This window comes from Rutilus rutilus (assembly GCF_951802725.1).
Source record: "Rutilus rutilus genome assembly, chromosome: 13".
In the NCBI taxonomy this organism is placed as follows: Eukaryota; Metazoa; Chordata; class Actinopteri; order Cypriniformes; family Leuciscidae; genus Rutilus; species Rutilus rutilus.
This window is the reverse complement of record NC_140218.1, coordinates 2,302,147-2,321,119: the sequence shown is the minus strand read 5'-3', so window position 1 is coordinate 2,321,119 and position 18,973 is coordinate 2,302,147. Positions and strand designations below refer to the sequence as shown.

The following is an 18,973-nucleotide window of genomic DNA, read 5'->3' as shown; positions in this document are numbered from 1 at the left end:
GAGTAGCAAGATATGAATTCAATTGTGATTCTGTGAGAATTCACAGATCCAGTTTCTCTTTTTTAATCTTCCCCTTAACATTTAAAGGAATCTACGTGTGTGTGTGTGTGTGTGTGTGTGTGTGTGTGTGTGTGTGTGTGTGTGTGTGTGTGTGTGTGTGTGTGCTCAAATATGGCTTCTGGAGAGCAAATGAAGGATAAAATATGAATTACTAAACAGACATTAATTAAGAAGTTCCCCATACTTTTAGAGTTACAACTAACAGCCACTAGATGGCAGCAGCGTATAAGAGATGAACTGACAGCTAGTAAATCTTTGAACATGGAGTGCTAATGATAATAAATGTAATATGTCAGGCTCAATATTTTTACAATTGAAGTGCTATAAAAGTTGTAGAAATGACAAATTCAATGTGCATTGTATTAAAAAAATCTTTATTGATATGCAAATAGACAATAGACATCCAGCAAAAGAAAAATGGCAACATTTACAAGCGCCAAAACGGTATTTATTGTTTGAATTGCGTAAAAAAAAATGTGACAGAATCTGAGAGCTGAGATATTTTTATATCATAACTAACCTGCTCTGTCTAGTCTGTCGGTCTCCGTGTCCTCTTTGCTTCGCGATTTTTCTGTGCGTGAGAATATTGATGTGTGGCGTGAGAATATTGATGTGTGGCGTGAGAGCGTGTGAAAAGTGTCAATTGCGTGTGTCTCACGGTGAATGCGTGAGAGTTGGCAGCTCTGGTTACGTTGGCGATAGCTTGGTCAACATCAGCGAATGCTGTCTGTCAAATTAATGTAATTCAAACTAACAATAAAAATGTAATATGAACATATTCACTGGTAAAGGTGAAGGGGAGTAGCTTGAAGATGTCATATTCATACTCTAGAGTAGACCAACTCACTCTCTGTATGGAGCTTAAAATATGACAATATGATTTGAATTTGAATTGTGTAAATTTGAATTATTTACAAGTGTAATCTAACAAAATTGAATTTTAGGTGGTAGTTTAAATAGTTCTGAATTTGATTTTTTTAAACGAATATTGAACATTTGAAATTTAACAAATTGAAATGTTTTTATGGCTGAATTTTATAGACATGTATTTTCAAACAGCTAGTTTTTTTGTTCTAAATTCATATACTGCAAATATTCAGTTTAAAAAAAATACAGATTCAAGTTTTCAAGATGAAGAAATTCGGAACTTCAAATTCAGTTTTTTTTTAAATTCAAGTTCAAAAATTCAAGTTCAAAAATTCAGATCTTACAGAAAGTAGGTCACAGGTCATCCACAGGGAAGAGTAAAGGATCTCAGATAAGTCGAACAGAGCATTTTGTCTGCAGTGCAGTAGCTTTCTGATGCAAACGCGGTGGTGCTTCAAGAGAATCCGTGTATCTTTCGTTCAGTCGATTTTTTTATTTAATATTAAGAGTAGAAAAATGAGAAAACAGCTTGAGTATTAGATTTCTAATATTCTAGTAGCCTAATAATAGTCCGCTGCAGCAGTTGCACGGAGCTTACAAAACGTGTGTATTGCAACTATAGGCTACATTTAATTTTCTCATCAAACAACTAGACTAACGAATAGCTCGGCACAACAGAAGAGCCTAAGGGCTTTTTCTCTGTGTAGACCAGCAGCAGTTGCTCTAAATTTGCTATAACCTATTTCCGGACTGTATAGGCTAAGTCACGTTTTATCATGAAACACGCTGTGATTTATTCCAAAGTGACTCAGGCATATATAATGCATTTAACGTTAAATAATCTAAATGTTGACTTTCAAAAGTAGGCGCGCCAAGAAGGCTATTCTCTGTATTTTGGTTCATTTTTGGTGAGCGCCAGAAAGATCTAAAGAGACAGAGACGCGCTAAAAATAATACATTTTACTGTTTCGGATGATGTCATATTATCTGTATGACTATAAATAACAGAGTATTAAGTTATTTCCCAGCAGTGGAACAAATCCAAGTGATGGCGCTCGCGCATCGTGCTCTCACACAACATATTAGGCTATCAGTTCTAACACAGTCAACCAAATATATAAAAAGTTATTCTGCCTAATTTAATTGGTCTGTTGTACAATATAAAGGGCAAGCTGTGCCGCACACAGTCCTACGTGTTATTCCAAACATTTCCCTTGCTGTGAACAAGAATGATCAACATCCAGAATGGGTGTCTAGGTGCACTGGAACAGTCCTTCCTAAAACGCATTAAACTTTCATTTACAAAGACATGAAACTCACCGAGTGGTCAGGGGTGTTCACTGATATGCTCATACAAAAATCGCTGCAAAATATGCTTAACAAAAATATGACCACTTTCAAAAATAAAAGCTTTGATGTGACCATTTTGTCGTATTTTTTGTGTTAATGGAATTAAACTAAAACCTTTTATTTCTATTGATTTGATGTTTTGTTGAGAAATTAAATATTTGACAGATTCTTCTAAAAAAGGCTGAAAAAATATTTCACTTAAATATTACAGATTAAAACACGAAAGAAACCGTGCTGAGTTTCAGCTCATTGTGGCGCGCTCCAAACATCTATAAAGGAAACAGAGACATTACGTTTGTTTCCGTTATTTTACAAAATTTGAATATCTTTTGTAAATGAATGAATTATGTCTTGCTTTTATCTGTATGAGCATAAATTACGGAGTAAGAGTTTACTCTCTTGGCAGGAATAAATCCAGTGGTCGCGCCGCCGCCTCTGAATAAAATACAGTCAAACATATAAAATGTTCCAGCGCTCAATCTGAATAGTCTGTAATATAATCTGTGGCGTTCAGCGTGTCCACCGCCTCACTGCGCTGTTATATGGGGAAGATGATATTTTACGTCAGTAATGCCGAGTACAAAGCTTAGCCTACATAATAGGCCTAATAGTTCAGCTTGATTCGCAGATCATGAAACATCTGGATTCGTGCCGAATGAGGAATGTAGGCTTTTTTCATTTAAATTAATTCGTTTGGCATCTTATTTAGTTTTATTTAAATAAAAAACCTGTTCCTCGCCTTGAATATATATATATCCATAGAAGCTGGCATGGCATTAAACAAAGAAAAGAAAAGAGAAATATTATTATTAGTAGTAGGAGTATTATAGCCTAAATATTATTATTATTATTATTATAAACTAGCCCTTACAGAAAAAACACATGAACTTCACATGTGCAAAAACTCATGTGATCACATGTGACCACATGCACATGTGATTTTGCACATGTGAAATTTAACATGTAAAAACATGTGACTTTGCACATGTGAAATATGTGGATCACATGTGAAACATGTGTTTTGCACACGGGAAATGTGTGCTTTTGGAACATTTGCACATGTGATTGCATGTGAAACACATGTGAAACCCAAGAGCTCACATGTGAAACGTAAAATTCCCATGTGAAACCTATAATCACGTGAAACCCATGAGATCACATGTGAAACCCATGAGATCACATGTGAAACCCATGACATCACATGTGAAACCCATGAAATCACATGTGAAACCTTTAATCACATGTGAAACCCATGAGATCACATGTGAAACCTATGATCACATGTGAAACCCATGAGATCACATGTGAAACCTATAATCACATGTGAAACCCATGAGATCACATGTGAAACCCATGAAATCACATGTGAAACCTATAATCACATGTGAAATCCATGAAATCACATGTGAAACCCATGAAATCACATGTGAAACCTATAATCACATGTGAAACCTATAATCACATGTGAAACCCATGAGATCACATGTGAAACCCATGAAATCACATGTGAAACCCATGAGATCATAAGTGAAACCTGAAATTTCCATGTGAAACCAATAATCACATGTGAAACGTAAAATTTCCATGAGAGACCCATGGAATAACATTTGAAACCCATCAACAATCTATGTTAAACCTACACCCCACGTAAACCTGCAACTTCATGTGAAACCCATGTAAAAATCATTCAGCAATATACCACAGAAAATGGTAGTCCTACCATGTTCTTTTGTAGGGCCTATAGCCATGTTTCCCAACATTAAAACAAATAATTCAAATTTAGCTTTTATTTCATTTCAAAATATGCAGTACAAATTGAATGTTTAAAACAAACAAAGCAAAACCAAATTAAAATTATACATTTAAAAAAAGTGTATTGTCTCAGTCCTCTGTGTCTCCTTCAGCAGGCATCCTGTTTTGGGATAGAAAAACAATCAAAGATTAGGGCAGTGCAATATGTCTTCTCCTCACAGATATCACTGAACTCAGAGTGAAATCTTGGCAGATGAGTCTTTAACGCACCCTTTGGTTTTGAATGTACACACACAATGTATGTAAATGCAGTGAAGTGTTCTGGTCACGTGCCAGTGTTTCAGTAGATCTTGCTGTAGGAGAATTGACTGGCTTTTGTCAGAAAACTTGCAATGACGACAGAGCATCACTTTGGCTACACCCTGATGGAGAAATAAAAGTACAATTGATCATTAATAATAAAATAAATTAATAATAATAATAATTTGACGCTTATAAAATAAAATAATGTAACATCACTATATTAGTTAGGCCTGTTTCCTTAAATTTGTGATGAAACCAGAGTTGCAACCAATTTTACTCCATATTGTAACGTATTTATAATTGAAATACACATACAATGGCTATACAATACAAAGTGTTTGCACATCCCTGGCAGTTGGTTTGTAAAATATCTTCATTGTTTTGACAGATATCTTTATTTTGTCTGAAGATATGCAGAGAAGTGTGTGTGTGTGTGTGTGTGTGTGTGTGTGTGTTGTTGTTGTTGCTGTTAATTAGGGATGCAACGATACCATTTTTTCAGAACCGATCCGATACCAAAAATTCTGAGTATCGGCCGATACCGATCCGTACCGATACCAGCACAGGTTTTTTTTAATCAAGTAGAATTTCTATAACTCTGTGTTGAACTGATAATAAGAACTGGAAAAAAAAGAAAAACAACAACAACAAAAAATATATGATCATAATCTGACATAAATGCTATTATAAACTAGATTAGTGGATAATTCAGTAAAATTTAGTCTAGAAAAATCACGAGTGCACAATAATTGTATAAAATCTGAACATTTTGTGAAAAAAAAAAAATGTTTAGTGGGGAACAAATTAGAGACAATAAGTGTAACACTAAATCTGGTAAACCTTAGCAATTAATAGCAATTATTTTATATCCTACTATAAAATTGAGACATTTTTTAACTGTATAGCACAGCTGTTTAATGAGGTAGCAACATATGATAGATAGGACAGAACAAGAAAGGCTATTAATAATATTTCATTGCGTCCCTGTATTATGATATGAAAGGCTCCAATACAGTGCGGCACAAAGCGCTTTTATGCGCATCCCGAGCGCAGAATGATGCGCTTGAAGCAACATGAGTCACAGCGCGCAGCGCGTCGAGTCCGCATTGAAAAGTTTCAAGCACAAAGAAAATACATATTGATGCGTAGTGTATTATACAGTATCTATCTATGCAATAGTCTATTCAGCATTTTCTTTTAACAGTTTTAAATTTCAGTTACTGTGCGCGTGAAGAACTGCTCTGACTTTACTCCAGTGTTGTGATCTAACAGACACCCGGTAGAAAGTAACATGATTAAGGTACAGCAATAAAGTCCAGCAAGATAAGAGTTGTTTTATGCGAAACCATAGACCTTTATCTACAGATCAAGTATAATAATAGTAACATTGAATCATCTTGGAGAGAGTTTCATCGTGTTAACTGTCGTAACCGAACGCGACGCGCTGTTTGAATGCTGAATGAAGAATGATTGACAGCCGCAGCTGAGAGAAACATTTACGTGATCTTGAATTTAACGACTTAAATATTCATTTATATCTCACATTATACTATATAATGGCTTCAGACACTTATAATATTGTGCACAAAAATTTATGGTGCTTTATAATGTTTGTGTGCCTTTTGTGTGGCTTAACAATAACACAGAATAGTATACACACAATATCGGATTTGCCAAAATGGCAGTATCGGAGCCGATATCGATACTGAGTATCGGATCGGTGCATCCCTACTGTTAATAAACTAAAAATAATAGGCCTATAATGTTATTAAACAATTGAAAATATTACATTGTAATTGTATTAAAAAGAAAGAAAAAAAAATCCTACAGTTTTTTTTTTTGATGCTTAATTATGCATTAAATTCAGGTAGGCTACTGAGTCGCTGTCCTCAGTGCCGCAGAAAAGCGCCTACAATCAAAATCCTGATTGCCGCTAGTGCCTATCACATGTAATTTTGTAGCGAACTGTCTTGTGTGATTAAAGTTTTGAGCTTCAGAATTTCCGATAACATAGTGAGTTTTTAGGGAGCAAATGTTTCAGTGCACTGTAAGGATTTTGTGATAAAGACGGCCCTTAACCACTGACTACTGAGCTAGAGAACTGAGTGATATTTACCCAGAGTTTAGCACCTTGACTAGCTTGTTCAGGTGTGCTGGACTAGGTTGGAGTAAACCTCTGCATGTAAGTGGACCTTGAGAGACGATATTATATCTCCTGCAATATGTTCTGAACTTACAACACTGGTGTCCAGACCAAAGTTCTGCAGAGTTTCTGGTGATCCTGGATCAGCTGCTCAGGTCTGCTTTATTGGGTTTGGGAGCTAAACTCTGTGATCAGGACTAGATGGCAAACAATACTGTAAAGGGGAGAAGACAAACACTATTATTATGTTATAAATAACTTGTTCTGTGTTCATCTGCTAACCTGTACAAAGTATGCATCATGAATAAGTGGTATGAATTTGCTCTTTTAATAACACTGTTTTACTACATTAATACTAACTACAAACCTGATAAAAATGACTGGTGGGCAATGGAGGAAAGGCTTATTTTGCCCTCCAGGTCAAGTACAGCTCGCTGCATCCTGACGTCACTTGATAACTATGAATTAACCATACAGTCCGTACTTTTAGGTTAAATAAATTAGACTATTCCCATTCATCCATTGACCAATTGTCAGCAAAACCTTTACAAAACTTTCAAAATATCTCATCTACACATAATATGTGATTAAACGCCCATACTTACAGCTCAAGTCTATAGTTAACCTAACTTAACGTTAAGTTACCTCAAGTTAGCCTAACGTTAACGGTTGAGATGCTAACAGACTTTTGCGAAGACACTAAGCCATTTCTATAAAGTAAATATTCAACGGAAGCGAGTCATTTACATGAAAGAAAGTCTCAGAAACACTTGTATGTACAATCTGTGTAATTTTATGGACTAAACTTACCTTAAAGTACTTAAAACAACAGTGAGAGACGGAGTTTCGCTGATTGTCAGTTGAACTGCTGCCTCGTTTCCATGGTAACGCCCTCCGCTCCAGTTCAAATGCTGCTTGAATATTCAGCGCGCGCGCCCATTAAAACACGTAGAAGTCACGCAGCATTTACATACATTTTGAATTGATGGAGTGAATTATTTGATAATCAGCTAAAATATCCTGAAACTTGATACATTATTAAGTGGATAGTAGGCTTGTGGCCATCGCAAACTGTAAATAGAATGAAAATATAAAAGCATTGAAAACGTACAAGTCTGTCAGTTATATATATATAATAGGCTACATTATAATATAATATATAGGCCTACCTTTAGGAATGGTAAACGCGGTGTGGAAACAAAATAGCAAAAACTACATGATATAATTATGAACGTTTTCTACACAAATTCACAGATGTGACACGAAGAACAAAGCTTTATTCTAAGTATTTTTTTTAATGTATTTCAAATCTATTAAATGTATTTCAATATTTAACAGTGCTTTACATATGTGAATATATTAATATTCACATGTGAATATATTAATAGTGCTGTTGTTTATCGGGGTCTACAGTGTTTAAACTACTTTGATGTTTAATGTTTTTATGGATGCATTATAGGCATATTTAATGTAGTAACTGTTAACAAATGTTCAGATATAGGTGTAATAATATTCAGCACAAGTTTTCAACGAGATACAAACCACTAGGGAGCGCTTTTTACTGGATTTATGCCAAATCATGTAGGTAGATGGTTTACGAACATAGGTGTTCACAAATAATGTATTTCTGGGATGTGCAGTGACACGTAACTTTGAAACTATTTCTACAATCTATTTATTCACTTGCTACAATAGACTTTAATTGTATTTATGCTATATTAGGGCTAAATGTAGTTTAAAACAGACGGACCAAACAAAGCCCAAATGTCAACGTCTATTTTTGGGCTAAATTAAGACTATGACGGGCCGACTTGATTCAGCCCAAAAAACAATGTCTTAATGACGTCTGGTGCTGGGTGGGCTTTCTCTCGACATGATTATGTATAACTTATAAAACATTTCTAATACCAATCACAAATACGTCTCAGGACGTAACAACACACAAAAAAACATTGAATATGGTTTACATTTTTGTCGTTATTAAGTCTAAAATTGATTATTTTTTAACTGGCACTTACTTGAAGTTAAGTATGACTGTGACAAAATGGGACAACTTCCCATTACAAAGAAGCTGAAAATGTACAGTATTTGTGATGTGGAAACATGATTCACATGTTAAAAATTATTTTACAACATGTGCAAATATATTTCACATGAGCTCCACATTATAACCTATAGAAACATGTTTTCCACATGTGCCACATGCTCCATTATGTTCACATGTGGTGAAATGTTGTTCACATGTGGTGACGTTGTTCACATGTGGTGAAATGTTGTTCACATGTGGTGACATGTTGTTCACATGCGGTGAAATGTTGTTCACATGTGGTGACGTTGTTCACATGTGGTGAAATGTTGTTCACATGTGGTAAAATGTTGTTCACATGTGGTGACATGTTGTTCACATGCGGTGAAATGTTGTTCACATGTGGTGAAATGTTGTTCACATGTGGTGACGTTGTTCACATGTGGTGAAATGTTGTTCACATGTGGTAAAATGTTGTTCACATGTGGTGAAATGTTGTTCACATGTGGTGAAATGTTGTTCACATGTGGTGACGTTGTTCACATGTGGTGAAATGTTGTTCACATGTGGTAAAATGTTGTTCACATGTGGTGACATGTTGTTCACATGAGAACACATGTGATCACATGAGGTCACATGTAATCACATGTGGAAAACATGTGATAACATGTGAAATTCATGTGTTTTTTCTGTAAGGGAGGCTACAATAAAAAGTCAAACAAAATAACGTTATTAATCTGTATTTGTTCTAAACAAGAATATGTGCCAGAGAGAGTTTAACACATCGCTGCACATTATTGTCTTCAGTGCCGCTATAACTGAGAGAGAAACAGGACTGCCCCCTACTGGTGATGTACGGCATGTGCCAGAGAACTTCACCACGGCCGAATCGCCCAATCCCTTTCCCTGTGATTCTTAAAGGTGCTGTATGTAACTTTTTTTATAAAATGAATCCTTTTTTTATTGCCCGTCTGTGAAGGGGTTGTAATCACACATTACAATGATCCACTTTTCGCGTTTTATTACCTCTGAAGGCCAGTATTCCTATTTTTATGTGAAGTCTCCGGGTCGGATTTTCTGCGAAATCCACCGGATGTGACGTGCATGCGCGCTCCCGAGCCTCTCCGTTTTATATATACAGTCTATTGCGACGGCACTGCAGCTAACGACATGGAGTCTGATAACACCAAAAAACGACCTGCCTCCAGCACAACACAGACTCCAAAAAAAAAAAAAATTATCTGCTGAAGCTCGTCAGGCCAAACGTCAATCGGATCGACTCAGGACGAAAACACGGATCAACATTGGCAGAGCGTTTGAATTATGGAGAGACCTCCGCTTTGTTTTAGGTATAAAAACAGACCCTGAGTTGGCTTTCATCCTTTTGGACAGGTAAGCTAACAATACTTCAAAGCATGTAAAATATATTGTGATTTTGTGCTTTAGTTGGCTCAAGTTAGACATCATTAGTTCGCCAGCTAACGCCGACCATTTGCTAACGTGATCTGATGTGAAAGACTACAGTTGTAACTTTATTGCTTTTCACGAGCACGAGCGCTGTTGTTGCAATCTGAAACATCACCGCTAGAGGCCGCTGGATCCTACATACAGCACCTTTAATGGACACATCTGCACAACTTTTGATTTCAAACATGTATTAATAAATGTTGAAATGAACATCAACTAAGATTAATACATGTTGTAGAAGAATCTGTCATGGTTCGTTCATGTTAACTAATGTAGTGAACTAGTGTGTAACAAATGAAACCTTATTGTAGTGTAAGCAAATAATCATCTCTGTGAGTCCATGTAATGCAAGTGGATTCAGAAACCACACAAAGTGAACATGACGGTAATCCATAAACCCCAGCTGATGAATCAGTGCTTCTGAAGTGAAACAAATATTTCAAACTTTTCACAATATAAGCCTTTGCTTCCGGCCAACACACACACATTCAGGAGTTCATGTTTGTCTTAAACGTCAGCACGTTCTGAAGCGTGATATAAGCGAACTGTGAAACTCACAGGAATGCCGCTCATCTTCCGCATCACTTCTGGTGTGAGCTTCAGAACGCACTTGTGTCGCTTCACATACACTTCCTGCTCAGCTACTGTTCGGACGCTCTTGCTTACTGCTCCGCGCTTTGCTCTATCGCTTTTACATTTTATCTCCTATTTTTTCTATTTTTGATTTCCTTTATTTTATTTCCTTTTATCACCTAATTTTAACTTCAGCAAATCAGCACAGTGCTCATACGACAAAGTTTGGATTACTACAAAAACTGAGAATTCTTTTACCCGACCAGCTTACATACCGGGAAAGGAAAACACAACTGCCTACAAGGATAAGAGAAAATGCCTCTTCTGGAATCTACTTGCTGCACTAACTGCCACAGACTTTTACAAAGGATTGCAGTTCTAGAAACAAAGTTATTTACGGGACCACCAAACCAGACGGAGCACACAACAGAGCTTCGTCATGGACACCCTCAGCATACCGGTGAGTCCCATGAAACTAGTACTCCTCGACAGGTAGAGAAACAAGCCGATCGACTTACTAATCAATGGCACAAACAGGGAGCTAAACCCAAAGGCACTCGAGACATCAGATTGTCACGAGCCTCACATATTACCGCAGTAGCATCCTCTACCCCAGATACAGCTCTGACAAGGATTGCAAACACTGGCCTCCTACCACCGCCTATACATCTTGAGAACAGATTTGAAGTACTAATAAATGTAAATGAGGAATCCACAAATGTGATGAATGTGATCGAACACAGACTGAATGGGCCAGTAGCTAACACTGATGCTAACTGGCGCTCAAGGTCGAGCAGACAGCGGCACTCAGCTCAGAGCGCAGCCGGGCCCAGGACACTGATAGTGGGGGACTCCATAATCAGAAACATTAGCAGCAGGGATACAACTACGTGCTGCCTTCCACAAGCAACAACTTCTGATATAAACAGGGAACTTCAGAACATTCTGATGAAACATAAGACTGCAAATCGACTCATCATACATGTGGGGAAGAATGATATTCATAAAGAGCAGTCAGAACTCCTGAAGAAGGATTTCAATGAACTTTTTGAAACACTTAAAAGACTGAAAGTTCAAACATTCATCAGTGGACCTCTCCCAGCAAGAGGAACAAACAGGTTTTCACGGTTGCTTGGGCTAAATACATGGCTGCAAAAAACCTGCAATATAAAAGCAGTGAACTTCATTGACAATTTCAATCTTTTCTGGAGTCAACGACAACTGTTTCATCGGGATGGCCATCACCCAAACAAACTTGGTTCAAGAGTGTTAAAGGACAATATCTACTTCTCCCTAAATCATCCTTCTGCGGTTTGTGCCAATCCACTCAATCTGAACGGCACACACACACCTGGACACAGTATGAATGACCACGGGACTTCACTTCAGCAGCAAAATGGACATGATAACACCACTCCGCCACAACAACCTCTGCTCACGGACACAATCTCAGCTGAGCCCTGCACACAGAGCTCACCACAGACAGACATATCAGAACTGCTTGAAGATTCAGCACCCAAGGACGACTTCCTGGAAAACAGCCAGGGAAGCCAGGACAGCATATTACAGCCTCCTATAACACCAGAGCAACAGCCCCTCTCACCAGACACTTTCTCCCTCTCCCCTGCAACGCCACTATTGTGCTTCTCACAGAAAACGGAAGAACTGGTGCATGCTGGAACCAGACTATCCCACTCTTTTGCTGCAAGCCCCCAGATACCAACTAAAAAAAGACAGGCACCACTACCACCAAAGCCTGCGGGCCCAGCTCGCCCTCCCCCTCCTCCTGTGAGAGCTCTTCGGCCTCTGCCACAACGCCAGGGCCCACACCCTCCTCCATCTGCTCGAGGTGAACCAAAAACAACTGATACCAGCTCTCAGTGATATGTGTCGGGTGCCCGCTCTGATAACAGTAACTTTCTCAAATGTTTACAAAACAAGCGGGAACCCAGTGTTCCTGTATCTTTCTCTATTGCTGTTCTATTACATGATAGAAAGTCTAAGGCCTTCAATAGCCGTACAGCAAACCCAACTAATCTGGTGCCTATTACACGTCAAACTAATATTGCTGTGAGGAAAAGTAAGTCTGTTAAGTTAGCTATTTTAAACATTCGCTCACTTAAAAATAAATCACTTCTAGTTAACGACTTAATAACCACAAACAACCTGGATTTTATGCTTCTAAATGAAACCTGGCTAGAAGACAGCTACAGTGCAACAATCCTCAATGAAGCAGCCCCTCCTAACTTTACTTTTATGAGTGTCTGCAGAGCTGTTAAGAGAGGTGGGGGTCTAGCTGCTCTTTTTAAAGATATCTATCAATGTAAGCAAATATCATTTGGGAATTACTTGTCTTTCGAATATCTGGGTATTGTGTTAAAAGGTGCTCCACGCATTTTACTTATCATTATTTACAGGCCTCCAAAATACTCTCCAGCCTTTGCTGAGGACTTTACAGAACTGTTATCAACAATTACCTCAGAGTTTGACTGTTTTGCCATTACTGGAGATTTTAACATCCGTATAGATAATGCAGAAAACAATATGGCAAAAGAAATCAAAAGTGTTTTAAAAACTTTTGATCTGACTCAGCATGTACATGGACCCACACACAATCGTGGACACACTTTAGATTTACTTACCAGTAAGGGTCTAAACATTTCATCGATTGTTATTAAGGATGTAGCACTGTCTGATCATTTCTGTATTTTCTTTGATATATTGATCTCTCCTGCCACTGAAGCTAGATCTGTGTCTGTCAAGAAGAGATGCTTAAATGAGAACACTAGTGTCCTATTTATGAAGGCTATATCCTTAACACCAAGCATATCTGCTGACTCTGTTGATTTTCTCCTTGATTCTTTTAACTCAAAAGTTAAAGGTGTAATTGATGATATTGCTCCTGTTAAAGTCAGGAAGAAGAGTGGCAGACAAAAGGCACCTTGGAGAAACTCAACAGCAGTGCAAAATATGAAAAGACAATGCAGAAAAGCAGAGCGCATGTGGCGGAAGACAAAACTTGTAGTCCATTATAACATCTACAAAGACAGCCTTCATGCTTTCAATATGGAACTAGGCAAAGCTAGACAGACTTTCTTCTCAAATATTATAAACAGCAATTTAAACAACACACGCACTCTTTTTGCTACTGTAGAGAGACTGACAAACCCGCCAAACCAGATTCCCAGTGAAATGCTCTCAGACAACAAGTGCCGTGAGTTTGCTTCTTTCTTCTCTGAGAAAATCAATAATATCAGAAAGGTGATTAGCACATCCTTGACTTGCGCTGGGGTCAGACAGATAAAACCACCTGAGAAAGTAGTTACTATGTCTGATTTCAAAGAAATTGATGGGAAAATTTTGGAAGAAACCGTACAGCACCTTAAAACATCAACCTGCGCTCTTGACACACTTCCCACATCGTTTTTCAAAAGTGTGATAAACAGTCTAGAAGCAGATCTTCTAGAAGTGGTAAATGCCTCACTTCTCTCTGGGAGTTTTCCAAACTCCCTAAAAACTGCAGTTGTCAAGCCCCTCCTGAAAAAGAGCAATCTGGATAAGACCATATTAAGCAACTATAGACCGATCTCAAATCTTCCTTTCATAGGCAAGATCATTGAAAAAGTTGTCTTCAATCAGCTGAACAAATTCTTAAGCTCGAATGGATACTTTGACAATTTTCAATCTGGTTTCCGACCGCACCACAGCACAGAGACAGCGCTCATAAAGATAATAAACGACATTCGCTTAAATACTGATTCAGGCAAATTATCGGTGCTGGTACTACTCGACCTCAGTGCTGCATTTGACACTGTTGATCATAACATACTTCTGGACAGGCTGGAAAACTGGGTGGGGCTTTCTGGGATAGTCCTAAAATGGTTCAGGTCATACTTAGATGGGAGAGGTTATTATGTGAGTATAGGAGACCATAAGTCTGAGTGGACATCCATGACATGCGGAGTCCCTCAAGGCTCAATTCTTGCACCACTCCTGTTCAACCTGTATATGCTCCCAATGAGCCAAATAATGAGAAAGAACCAAATTGCTTACCACAGCTATGCAGACGACACACAGCTCTACTTAGCCCTATCGCCTAACGATTATAGCCCCATTGACTCCCTGTGCCAATGCATTGATGAAGTTAACAGTTGGATGTGTCAAAACTTTCTTCAGTTAAACAAAGACAAAACTGAAGTCATTGCGTTTGGAAACAAAGATGAAGTTCTCAAGGTGAACGCATACCTTCACTCTAGGGGTCAAACAACTAAACATCAAGTCAGGAATCTTGGTGTGACACTAGAGTCAGACCTTAGTTTCAGTAGTCATTCAATTCAATTTCAATTCAAATTTATTTGTTTAGCGCTTTTCACAATACATATTGTTTCAAAGCAGCTTTACAGAAAGTGCATTTCAGAAATGTACATAGAGAAATACAGTTAGTTAATCATGTATTGATTTAGGGCATAAACATCGCCCGCGTCGAGTCGTCTCTTCATAGGCGCCGAGTCGTCTCTGCACGGGTGTTGGAGAATCTGTAGTTTCCATGAGAGGCTGGATACAAACTGGAGCTGACGATCTGTATTTACCTCGGGACTAGCGTCCCGAGATAACAACAGAAAAGCATATGGGAAATAATTAGCGTAGCTGCTGTTCGCAATATTAATGCATTCAATCTGATTCAACTGTAGTATAAAATGTAAGTATTATGTGAATGCCTGGCTGAAGAGATGCGTCTTTAATCTAGTTTTAAACTGGGACAGCGAGTCTGAGCCTCGAACAATATCAGGAAGGCCATTCCACAGTTTAGGAGCTAAATGTGAAAAAGCTCTCCCTCCTTTAGTGGACTTAGATATCCTAGGAATGACCAGAAGCCTCGAATTTAGTGATCTTAAAGAGCGCGATGGATTGTAGGGCGATAGAAGTTCCGTTAAATACACGGGAGCTAAACCATTTAGGGCTTTATAGGTCAGTAGCAATACTTTGTAATTGATGCGGAACTTTATAGGTAACCAATGTAGAGACGACAGAATTGGTGTTATATGATCGTATTTTCTTGATCTAGTAAGAACTCTAGCGGCGGCATTTTGGACTAACTGTAGCTTGTTTATTGAGGATGCAGGACAACCAGCTAATAAAGCATTACAGTAATCTAGTCTCGAGGTCATGAATGCATGAACTAACTTTTCTGCATCAGAAACAGATAGCATGTTACGTAGCTTAGCAATGTTTCTAAGGTGGAAAAAGGCTGTTCTTGTAACATATGAAATATGATTTTCAAAAGACAAGTTGCGGTCTAATATAACACCCAGGTATTTTACTGTAGAGGATAAAGTAACAGGACACCCTTCTAAATTAAAGTTGTATTGTAAGAGGTTTTGTGGGCAGTTTTTTGGACTAATAAGTAATACCTCCGTTTTATCTGAATTTAATAGCAGAAAATTACATGTCATCCAGTATTTTATATCTTTAACACACTCTGTTAATTTAGATAATTTAGCGTTTTCATCTGGTCGTGATGAAATATATATTTGAGTGTCATCAGCATAACAGTGGAAATTAATTCCATGTTTTCTTATAATATTACCAAGTGGCATCATATATACTGAGAATAGCAGAGGGCCTAACACAGATCCTTGCGGTACACCGTAGTTTACTGACGTTATCTTCGATTTTTCCCCATTTACGCAGACAAAATGGTAACGGTCTGATAAGTACGATCTAAACCAGTTTAATGCCTGTCCCTGAACACCAGTGTAGTTTTGTAGTCGGTCTAAGAGTATTGTGTGATCTATAGTATCGAACGCAGCACTAAGATCAAGTAAAACTAGTATTGAGATACAGCCTTGGTCAGAAGCTAAAAGTAAATCATTTGTGATTTTAACGAGCGCAGTTTCAGTGCTATGATGCGGCCTGAATCCTGACTGAAACTTTTCATAGATATCATTTTCTTGCAAGAAAGAGCACAGTTGAGCGGACACAACTTTTTCTAGTATTTTAGACATAAATGGAAGATTTGAAATGGGTCTGTAATTTGCTAGGTTATTATGATCTAATTGTGGTTTCTTAATAAGAGGTTTTATAACTGCCAACTTGAATATTCTTGGAACATGACCTAAGGATAAAGACGAGTTAATAATATTGAGAAGAGGCTCTTCCACTACAGGTAACACTTGTTTCAGTAGTTTAGTTGGTATTGGATATAATTACACCAGTTGTCTGTAATATGATGGTATTGTATTATACAATAAGCGAGTACATCATGAATGGCTTTTTTCAAAGCGTGTTTTTGTCCTATCCTGAATCACTACGGTAAGCCTGTAATAAGCGTTTAGACTCGGACTACTTTACAGCGGTCGGGTCGCACCGCGGCGGAGTAACGTTAGCCCAGCGCCTGCGGGACTCACCGCGTCAGAGACATAAACAGAGAGAAGTTTATTACAGTTTTTTACGATTGTTTACACACTAAAATAAAAATTTCCACACAATTTGCAAAATTCTACTCCAAGGAGCAAAACAACTCCACAGATTTGCACAACATTACACACAATGTCTGCTTCACCCTTTTTGCAAAACATTACACACAGTGATTTGTAAAACTCTACACACATTTTCACACCTTAGACACAGATAAGGATTGTGAGGTTACTTCCTTGTCATTACAAAGCACCGGATTGCCAATGACCACACTAATGAACGAATTGGATAAACACAACCACCAGGTGTGGAAGCACACATGTGCTAATTTGAAAACGCAGCACTCAGGTGTGCTATAAAAGGTAGCAGGTGAATTCACCTGTCTTCAACGAAGATGGAAGGAGCTAGAAGAAAAAGAAGAGTGAGAATGAGAGAGGGAGCTCAAAGAGGAGATGAAGGAGGTAGAGGAAGAGGAGAAGGAGGTAGAGGAAGAGGCCTAGGTAGAGGAAGAGGTAGGGAAGGACTTATGCCATTGAAGACATAGCCTGTGATGTGGATGAAATCTTATGGCCTGATCCAGCCAGACGGAGAGATGATGAATAGTTACAGTATTCTTGTTGCTTTTACAGTAGTTTTTCTTCAGAGTCAAAGTGTATGTACTTCATGCAGTAATTTTTATTTGTCTACATATTTTATTTTGTTTCATTGATTTCATTGTTGGTTGATTACTGTAACTGATTATGGTAAGAAATACTGTGTAAGTATTGAAATAAATACTTGAAATATTCAGTCACAGCATCAGTGTTGTGCAGTGCTTTGTAAATTTATAGTAGGCCTATTTGTGTACATTCTCCCTATATCTCAACTAATCATGAAGAATGTTGTGGGTATGTCACTTTTTTTTCTTTTTTTTTGTCATCTAAATTATCCCTTACATAACAATGTCTGGCCAAAAATCTAGCACATGCTATTTCCTAAAATTAGTTTTTTTACAAATGTGTTTTATATTTATCACAGCTGTGTGTAACTGGCTGCAATAGTGTCTGATCATTGAGGACTGTGTTGGTCAAATGAAAACTAATAGCATTTTCACAAATATGTGTTTATGTTTTGACTGAAGTGTGTCATTTTGCAAACAATCTAGGAATTATGCAAATTGAGTGTGGTGTTTGGATAATTGTTATTCTGTTTTGAAAAAAAGAACCCGATTTTCAAAATTGCGTGTAAACAATTGAAAAAAACTGTAACTGATAGAGCGCTGATTCATCCAGTAGTGAAACAAGTCAAGTCTTTATGAATCAATCATTCAAACCCATTTTAAAAATAGTATGTTTCACCTGTCTGGATCTTACATGTGTGTTCAAGCATATTCTCCCCTTTCTGAGAGGGTGTTCTCCACTGCTGGAGACACTGTAAGCTATAGGAGAGTCCCACATTCTCCAAGAGGATGCAGAAATGTTTATTTTCCTTATTTTTGCAAAAGTTTGTTGACATTACCAGTCTGTTAAACTCATTTGACAAGTATAAGAAATAAACACACTCAGGATTGTGCATTTTCCCCTTACTGCTGTGTTTTATTAGTTGTTTTAATCATTTTATTGAATGGGAACCGGAACCGGAAAATGTCTTATGATTCCCAACCCGCTGTTCCCAATAAGCTGTTTCATGACGACTCTCTCTGGGTCAGCGGCAGCGCCAACACTGATTTACAATATCGCAAAATTATTTAGTCAAAGGTTTAATAGATAGAGGAATCTGAAGAAGATGGTGTGTGTGTTTGAATGGAGATCACAGTAAAGATGAATCGTGCAGCTCTACTGTCTTATCTCTCTCTCAGCATATGAGCAGCGCAAGGGCTTTCAGTGCTTTCAGTCTCACGTCTCTTCCACACGTCCACTTGACATGGATATTACGACACTCAACACTCATATGCTGCGTTCATGTCATCTCGTAAAGATTGTCACATATAACAACAATCATTATAATAATAATTTTAATAGGTACTCAAAGCCCTT

General features: G+C 37.8%; 1 protein-coding gene and 1 long non-coding RNA gene across 2 annotated transcripts in view; one reads left to right on the top strand and one right to left on the bottom strand.

The window, feature by feature from the left end:
- LOC311302520 (uncharacterized protein) overlaps positions 1-18,973 on the top strand; it is a 747,744-nt gene that overhangs the window by 490,873 nt on the left and 237,898 nt on the right. The gene's annotated exons all lie outside the window — the stretch shown is intronic.
- On the bottom strand, positions 3,793-7,023 carry LOC311302591. Its single transcript, XR_014629607.1, has 3 exons — positions 6,570-7,023; positions 4,300-4,451; positions 3,793-4,189 (listed from the first exon to the last, which is right to left on the bottom strand). It is a non-coding gene; the product is annotated as an uncharacterized lncRNA (long non-coding RNA).